Source organism: Rutidosis leptorrhynchoides, chromosome 2 (genome assembly GCF_046630445.1).
Source record: "Rutidosis leptorrhynchoides isolate AG116_Rl617_1_P2 chromosome 2, CSIRO_AGI_Rlap_v1, whole genome shotgun sequence".
NCBI classification, from domain to species: Eukaryota; Viridiplantae; Streptophyta; class Magnoliopsida; order Asterales; family Asteraceae; genus Rutidosis; species Rutidosis leptorrhynchoides.
Window position 1 is genome coordinate 388,249,025 of NC_092334.1, and position 8,210 is coordinate 388,257,234.

Sequence of the window (8,210 nt, forward strand, 5' to 3'; positions counted from 1 at the left end):
TCCCCTAAACTGCTGCTTTACCTTTCTTAGGTTGCGCTTCACTTTGTAGGCTAGGTTCTCGAAACAGTGAAAGAACATGACGTTGATACAACTGCCAGTATCGATGAGAATTTTATTAATGTGTTGAGTGCATTCAGGCAAGTAACCTTCTACCACCAGCGGAGCACATTTCCTTTCGTAAATGGGCTCGCGTGGGAGGTGCGCCTTGAGGGTTTCATACGACAACAGTGGCTCTTTCTCAACTTCCTTCTTTTTCTCCCACGAAAAGACATAGATGACCTTGTCTTTCTCGACTCCTTCATTTTCCTTCTTATACCTACTTGATTCATCCTTCTTGGTTTCAAGTGTTTCAAATCTCCACGCTTGAGGCAAACGACCACCTTATCAACCAACGCTTTGCAGCGATTGGTTTCATGTCCGAAGTCATCGTGAAAGTCGCAGAACTTTGACTTATCACGTCGCGCGTACTCAGACATGCGCGCTGGTTTCTCAAACGTTTCTGAGATAGGCTCAATCACATAGATTTCTTTTAAACTCTTGGTGAGGCTTCTGATCAAAGCTTGCTTGTTTTCCCTGGTGTCGCTATCCCTGTTCCGATGATGTTGCTGGTTGTTGTTGTGTCCTTGGTGATTTCGCTGGTGTTTCTTATCACTGTGATGATTGTTACCGTGGTAGCGGTAGGGGCTAGAGTCGTGTTGGTTTCTCCCGAAACCGCCTGACGAGCGCCCACCCCTTGGCGAGTTGTAGCCGTCGCGCCGACCACTTTTCGAACCTCGGTAACTCAAGTACCTGGTAGTGTCTTCTTCAGCGCGCATGTGCCCGTGCGCTTCTCTTATCGCTTCTGCAAGTGTCTCTGGAGGACGCTTCCTAAGTCTCTACCACAACGTTAGGTGGCGTTTCCGACAGATTCCGTGTATGAACCCGGATACTTTTAATGATTCAGCACAGTTAGGGATCCTGGCCACCTCTTGGCAGTACCTGTCGATGAACTCTCCTAAGGATTCCCCTCGCTCATGCTTGATGTCATGACATTCAACATGCGTCCTTCGAGTTGCGTGCATGTTATGAAAGTTAAGCACGAAACGCGTTCGGAGATCATCATAACAACTTATAACTGGCACTGGCAGGTTGTTAAACCACTGCCGAGCTACGCCTTCAAGTAGCGGTAGGAACTCCATGCATTTTGTCTCGTCAGCCCAGTGCTGGTTTCGCGCTATTCCTTCGTACTTTTGCAAGAAGTCATCAGGGTCTGAGAATCTGTCATAGTATCCCAAGGTTAGCGGTATCACGGGCAGCGGTGTTGAAACATGACTCAGTATGTGTGCCGAGAACTTTTCTCCAGTGGGAGCCGTTTCAAAAGAGGATTTGACAGGTACTCCTTTCATTCCCGCATACAAGTTTTTGATCATGAGCTCGGCCTTTTCGGATTGCTCGAACTCATGCACCATATCATCTGGCGTGGCATTCATCCAAGCGTAGATCAGATTAGCTTGGTTGTGGGCGCGTTGTTCGTGTGTCTGATCCGGTAATTCTGTGGATGCACTTCTTCCTGTAGATGAAGTCCTCTGCGCAAAAGTCGTAGCGCTAGATCCTGGGGTGGTTGGGGAGGCATCCCTCCGAAGCAAAGGTGAAGGCCGGGCGCCCTGTGAGCCAGCCAGACTGCTAGTATGGCTCGGGCTTTTGCCCGCGGATTCAGTCGTTGGCTAGATAGGTACGAATCCCGTGCTTGTGGTGTTCGAGGCCCATGGTATCGGCCTAATCACTTCCGAGATCTTGAAAGATGACGCTGATGCACCAGGGGGATGCATCTGTGCGCCTCTTGATGGCGCGCTATCAGAAGTTCCCGCCAATCCCTTGGTGGCTGGCTAAGGTCCTGTGGGCGAAGTAGCTCGCGCTTGTGTAGGTTTAGGTATTTCTTGCTTGCTAGTCATTTCAACACCTTTTACTGTATCAAAAAGAAACAAGCGAGTCATTAGTGGACATACAGAAAAAATATCAAATCAAAATCTTTTAACTTGAGTGTCCCACGGATGGCGCCAAATGATCAAGCATAGAATAATCGGGTCGGGTTCGGTCCATGCTTGACATCAATGAGAGGGGATTTAAGGGTCAATTGAGTTTAACTCTCTGGTCTGGAGTACTGTGAATAACCCCTCGCAAGATGAGGATCTCAACAGGGGTGGTTAGACGTAGACCCACCATCGGCGGGTAGTCCAGTCAGCGATGGCTCGCGCTAAGTTGTAGGGTTTATGTTCATGGAACGTTACCTGTATATCAAGGATGTCTAGTGAAGTGCTATAAGTCTGGTAGCATGGGTATAATTGCGCTATGCGCTGCTATTCTTAGAGTATATGCGTGTAAAGTAAATTCTGGAGATCCCCTATGTTGTGGACAAAGTTCTGTATTTATAGGGTAATCTTTCTTGTCTTCTTTCGCCACGTAATAAGGTTAAAAGGATCGTGGTCTGCCAATAGTACATCTTCGAGCAAGCTGATCCGACAAAAGTAAAAAGTGTTCTTGTCGGACCTGACCTTTTGTCTGCCCAGTGTCCTCTGCCAGCTACAGCATCGCCTAACATGTGGATGCTGCCAATGCACGCGGATGGGATTGGCGCTATGATTGCCATAATAGCGCTATAAACCTTCTCGTGCACCTTTGTAAATCCTTTCAGCGATGCTGTTTGATGCGCTACACGAGCTGATCGGGTATGCGTATCATTATGACCCCATCTCTTCTTTCATAGCAAGCTCCCATTGTATGGATTCTTTGGACTTTCTTGCTTCAAAGTAACTTTCGGGTTCACCGTTCTCGATATAGAGAAAGTAGTTTGTTGATGGAACGTTCTCGATATAGAGCAAGTAGTTTGTTGATGGAAAATACCTAGGATTAGGTTTGGGCACTCTAGTCGAGCGTCTAAGTATAGGAGCAACCGGTATGGTTAGACCGGTTTCATTAGCCTCCTCATCACTAGAACTCGCACTATGTTTGGAATTATTACCGCTATCCGAACCATCACCATCATTGTCAAGATCCGACCCATCACCATTAATCGGCAATTCATTGTTCCCCGAACTCCCACTAGAACCCGCAAGATCATCAAGAGAAACATCGTCATGATAACATGACCTGCTTTTTGACTCCCCAGTTCCTGTTTGCCAAAGACCAAATCTTCATCAAAGATAACATCACACGATCAAATAACCTTTCTAGCTTCATTTTCCCAACAACGATAACCCATGTCATCGGAACCGTAACCAATGAACGTACACTTCTTTGACTTAGCTTCAAGTTTATCTTTATCAATATCTTTGGTCTTCACATAAACATTACACCCAAAGATTCTAAGATGATCATAACTAACCTTTTTACCTAGCCATTCTTCTTCGGGAATTCGAAAACCCAATGGTGTTGAGGGTCCCCTATTAATCAAATAAGCCGCCGTATTAACCGCATCCGCCCAAAACATCTTAGGCAAACCGGCATGTAGTCTCATACTCCTAGCTCTTTCATTCAACGTACGATTCATATGTTCGGCGACCCCATTGTGTTTCGGTGTCTCCGGTACCGTTTTCAACATTCTAATACCGAACTTTGCACAATGGCCTTTAAACTCAAGACTACCATATTCTTCTCCATTGTCCGACCTTAAGCACTTGACCTTTAAATTGGTCGCATTCTCAACCATAGCTTTTCACTTCACAAAAGTACCAAAAACTTCGGATTTAGCTTTAAGAAAATAAACCCATACCTTTCGAGTGGTGATAATGCTAAAAACGAACACATATTTCATAGCATTATCCTTCAAGAAAGACAAGCTTTTAGTTGCAATTGTTCTATTTACAAGTGATATTCGTTTAAATAATAAAAAGTGAAGACAAAAGACAGATTCGACGATTTGAAGACGCAAACGACCAAAAAGATAAAAAGTACAATCCAAGTGGTTCAAATTATTACTGAGAAACATCTAAAAGTTACAAGAGTACGAGCCGCAAAACGTAAAGTACAAGATATTAAATTGTACGCAAGGACGTTCGAAAATCCGAAACAGGGACCTGAGCCAACTATCAACGCGTGACGCAACGGGCCTAAAATTATGAGTCAACTATGCACAAGAATATAATATAATATATATAATTATATAAAATTATATATATTATATTATATATATTAATTAATTAAGTAGCCCACGTGTTTTGAAGAGCAAAATATCCTATCCAGCCTGGCCATGCGATTGCATGGCCTGAAAACTTTAAATCCATGCGATCGCATGGTTCACTGTAGCTGGCCACATCTATAAATTGAAGTGTTTTTCGGACGAAATAATTACACCTTCATCATACTTCAATCTCACTCTCTCAATATATATATTTATATTTATATTTTAATTTTAATTTTAAGTTAATAATAATAATAAGGTTATAGTAGCGAATGTTTTAAGGTTTTGTAAGTCGAAACTCTGTCCGTGTAACACTATGCGATTAATACTCATTGTAAGTTATGTTTAACCTTTTTAAATTAATGTCTCGTAGCTAAGTTATTATTATGCTTATTTAAATCGAAGTAATCGTGATGTTGGGCTAAATATTAAAGACGGGGTTATTGGGCTTTGTACCATAATTGGGGTTTGGACAAAAGACCGACACTTATGGAAATTGGACTATGGGCTATTAATGGGCTTTATATTTGTTAAACTGGATGATAGTTCGTTAATTTAATATAGAGATTTACAATTTGAGGTAATTATAAATAACCACATACACTCGATCGGACACGATGGACGGGATATTTATAAATACTAATAATCGTTCATTTAACCGGACACGGGGATGGATTAATAGTCAACGGACTCATTAAAACATGGGTGGATTACATACAAGGACACTTGGTGTAATTATTAATAAAGTATTAAAACCTTGGATTGCACGCAGTCGATAACCTGGTGTAATCATTAACAATGTATTAAAACCTTATTACAGTTTAAGTCCCCAATTAGTTGGAATATTTGACTTCGGGTATAAGGATAATTTGACGAGGACACTCGCACTTTATATTTATGACTGATGGACTGTTATGGACAAAAACCAGATGGACATATCGAATAATCTAGGACGAAGGACAATTAACCCATGGTAATAAATTAAAATCAACACGTCGAACATCATGATTACGGAAGTTTAAATAAGCATAATTCCTTTAATTTATATCTCATCGTACTTTTATTTACCGTCATTTTATTTATCGTACTTTAAATTATTGCACTTTTATTTATCGCACTTTTATTTATGGTCATTTACTTTACGCTTTAAATTAAGTCATTTTTATATTTAATATTTTACATTAGGTTTTAATTGTGATTTAAGTCATAAAATCGACAAACCGGTCACTAAACGGTAAAACCCCCCTTTTATAACAATAATAATATTACTTATATATATATATATATATATATATATATATATATATATATATATATATATATATATATATATATATATATATATATATATATATTTTTATACAAATATAGTTTTTAAAATTATAGCGTTAAATTTAGTTGTATCCCAGTGGAACGAACCGGACTTACTACAAACTACACTACTCTACGATTAGGTACACTGCCTATAGTGGTGTAGCAAGGTTTAGGTATATCCACTCTATAAATAAATAAATAAATAACTTGTGTAAAATTGTATCGTATTTAATAGTATTTCGCAATAAAAATATAACTATTTCGTATACACCTCGCAACACATCAAGTATATTTGACGCCGCTGCCGGGGAACACTCAACGCCGAAGCGAAACGCTATAATAAAATTTAGTTTTTAAGTTATTTTTGTAAAAATATATTTATATGAGTTTTAAATATTAAAAGTAAAAATATAAAAACATAAAAAAAAGAAAAATATATTTCTATATTTTTTAAGTATTTAAATTAAAAAGTTTATATTTTTATTGTCAAAAGTTATGAAAACTAATAAGTAAATTATTATTTTTTTATTTATAAGTTTTATTTAAGTTATTTTATTTTTATTTTATTAAAAATCAGAAAAAATAATATAAGAAAAACTGTATTCGGGCCCAACTGTTGCAGCCCAAATAACTGGCCTGGTATCCGTTACTATGCGACTGCATGAGATTAACCCTTTAACCCCATGCGACCGTATGACCCTGTCTGACAGGTCTGATCCTTAAACTAGTGCGGAGTAGGGTTTAAATTAATTATTATTATTATTATTAACCCTAATTAGGTTTTAGTTATTTAATTAGTTTTTAATTTTAAGTTTTAATTTATAACTTGTAATTTTAAGTTTTTATTAATTATATAAAATTAATACTTTTATAAAAAAATAATAAAATAAGTAATTTTATCAATTTTTGTCTCTTTTTATAAATTATATATTTTAATCTTTTAATTTGTAATCTTTATATTTATCATTCGTAATTAGTTTTAAACTTAATTTTACCATTGTTATTTTATATTCCTAGATTTTTAGGCTTTGCCGTAAAATCCATTAAGTACTTTTTCTTTAGATTAAGACTTAGGCACTTTAGAATTTTACAACGTCACTTATCGCTCTAGTTTTAAATAAATTTTAGTATCTTTCTAAGTAATTACTATTTTGGATGTAGAATTCCTTTTAAGTTTTAATACCTTTAGACCCAAGTTTTAATATTTAGTTTTTAGACTTTTAAGTCTCGACGCTCTACTTTCTTTTTATTATTTTTTGACCTTTTATTTTTCGACGTTTTTCTACGCAATCTTTTTCTTTCTCATTTCTACGCTCTAGTTTTTAGGACATAGAATTTTCTTTATTTTTTTAAAATTTCGACGAAAAATTATTTTAAGCGGTTAAATTGATAGACATCCAAAATTTTCTGCTTCGTAGTAATAGTTGGATTTGTTAGTGGCTGAGTCGTGGATTTTCTGACTTAAAGGATCCTGGCTCCCTGCTGCATCTTTTGGCTATTCGAAATGTGGACAAAAGCAGAAAAGTCTATTAATTTGATAACTTATATAATTTTTATTTTTATAACTAATAGGATATTCAGTGAATGCACCGAGCAAAACGTTCACCACCTTTCATACGTTCACCACCTGTAACTCGATCAAGACATCTAGCCAACATTGTCGCCGTTGATTTTTCTTTAGAATCGTCATCTAGTCGACCAAGTACTCCAATTCAAATTTCCTATAATCCATTTTTTGAACCCGACCTCGCAATTGAGAACCCGGAGGATATTCAAGGACAATTCAGAGATCCTGAACCACTAATCATTCCTCCTGAACCACAAATCATTCAACCAGAGATTGTCGAGAAAGAAACCATTAAATCAGAATCCTCTAGTGATTCGGATTCAACAAATTCAATCATGGAAAATCCGGAACCTCTAAGTATGGAAGACCAAATGAGAGCTAAACGCACTGGCCAAGGTCATGCCATTACTCAACCAGACATTAATGCACCAGATTATGAAATCAAAGGACAAATCCTACACATGGTAACTAATCAATGCTAATTTAGTGGTGCGCCGAAGAAAGATCTAAACGAACATCTTCGTACCTTTAATAGGATCTGTACTCTATTCAAAATCAGAGAAGTTGAGGATGAACAGATCTATCTCATGTTATTTCCCTGGACTTTTAAGGGAGAAGCCAAAGATTGGTTAGAATCGTTACCTGAAGCAGCGATTGATACATGGGATGTCTTAGTTGAAAATTTTCTTAAACAAGTCTTTCCGGCATCTAAAGCCGTAAGACTTCAAGGAGAAATTGTTACGTTCACACAAAAGCCAAATGAAACTCTATATGAGGCGTGGACAAGATTCGAAAAGTTGTTGAGAGGATGTCCTCAACATGGTTTAGACACTTATCAAATGGTACAAATATTCTACCAAGGATGCGATATTACTACACGAAAAGACATCGATATAGCAGCTGGTGGTTCCATTATGAAGAAAGCAGCAACTGAAGCTTACAAAATTATTGATAACACAGCCTCCCACTCACATGAGTGGCAACAAGAAAAAGACATCGTTAGATCATCTAAAGTGGCAAGAGCCGATTCTAGCCATGACTTTGATTCCATTTCCGAAAAGTTAGATGCTTTCGAAAGACGAATGGAAAAGATGACTAAAGATATTCACACAATACGAATTAGTTGTGAGCAGTGTGGAGGACCACATTTGACAAAAGATTGTCTCAGTATTG

The 8,210-nt window shown here is 37.7% G+C and overlaps 1 non-coding gene across 1 annotated transcript; it reads right to left on the minus strand.

The window, feature by feature from the left end:
* Nucleotides 1-7,756: 7,756 nt before the first annotated feature.
* LOC139894920 (small nucleolar RNA R71) lies at nucleotides 7,757-7,863 on the minus strand. The gene has a single exon (XR_011775396.1). It is a non-coding gene; the product is annotated as a small nucleolar RNA R71 (small nucleolar RNA).
* Nucleotides 7,864-8,210: the final 347 nt, after the last annotated feature.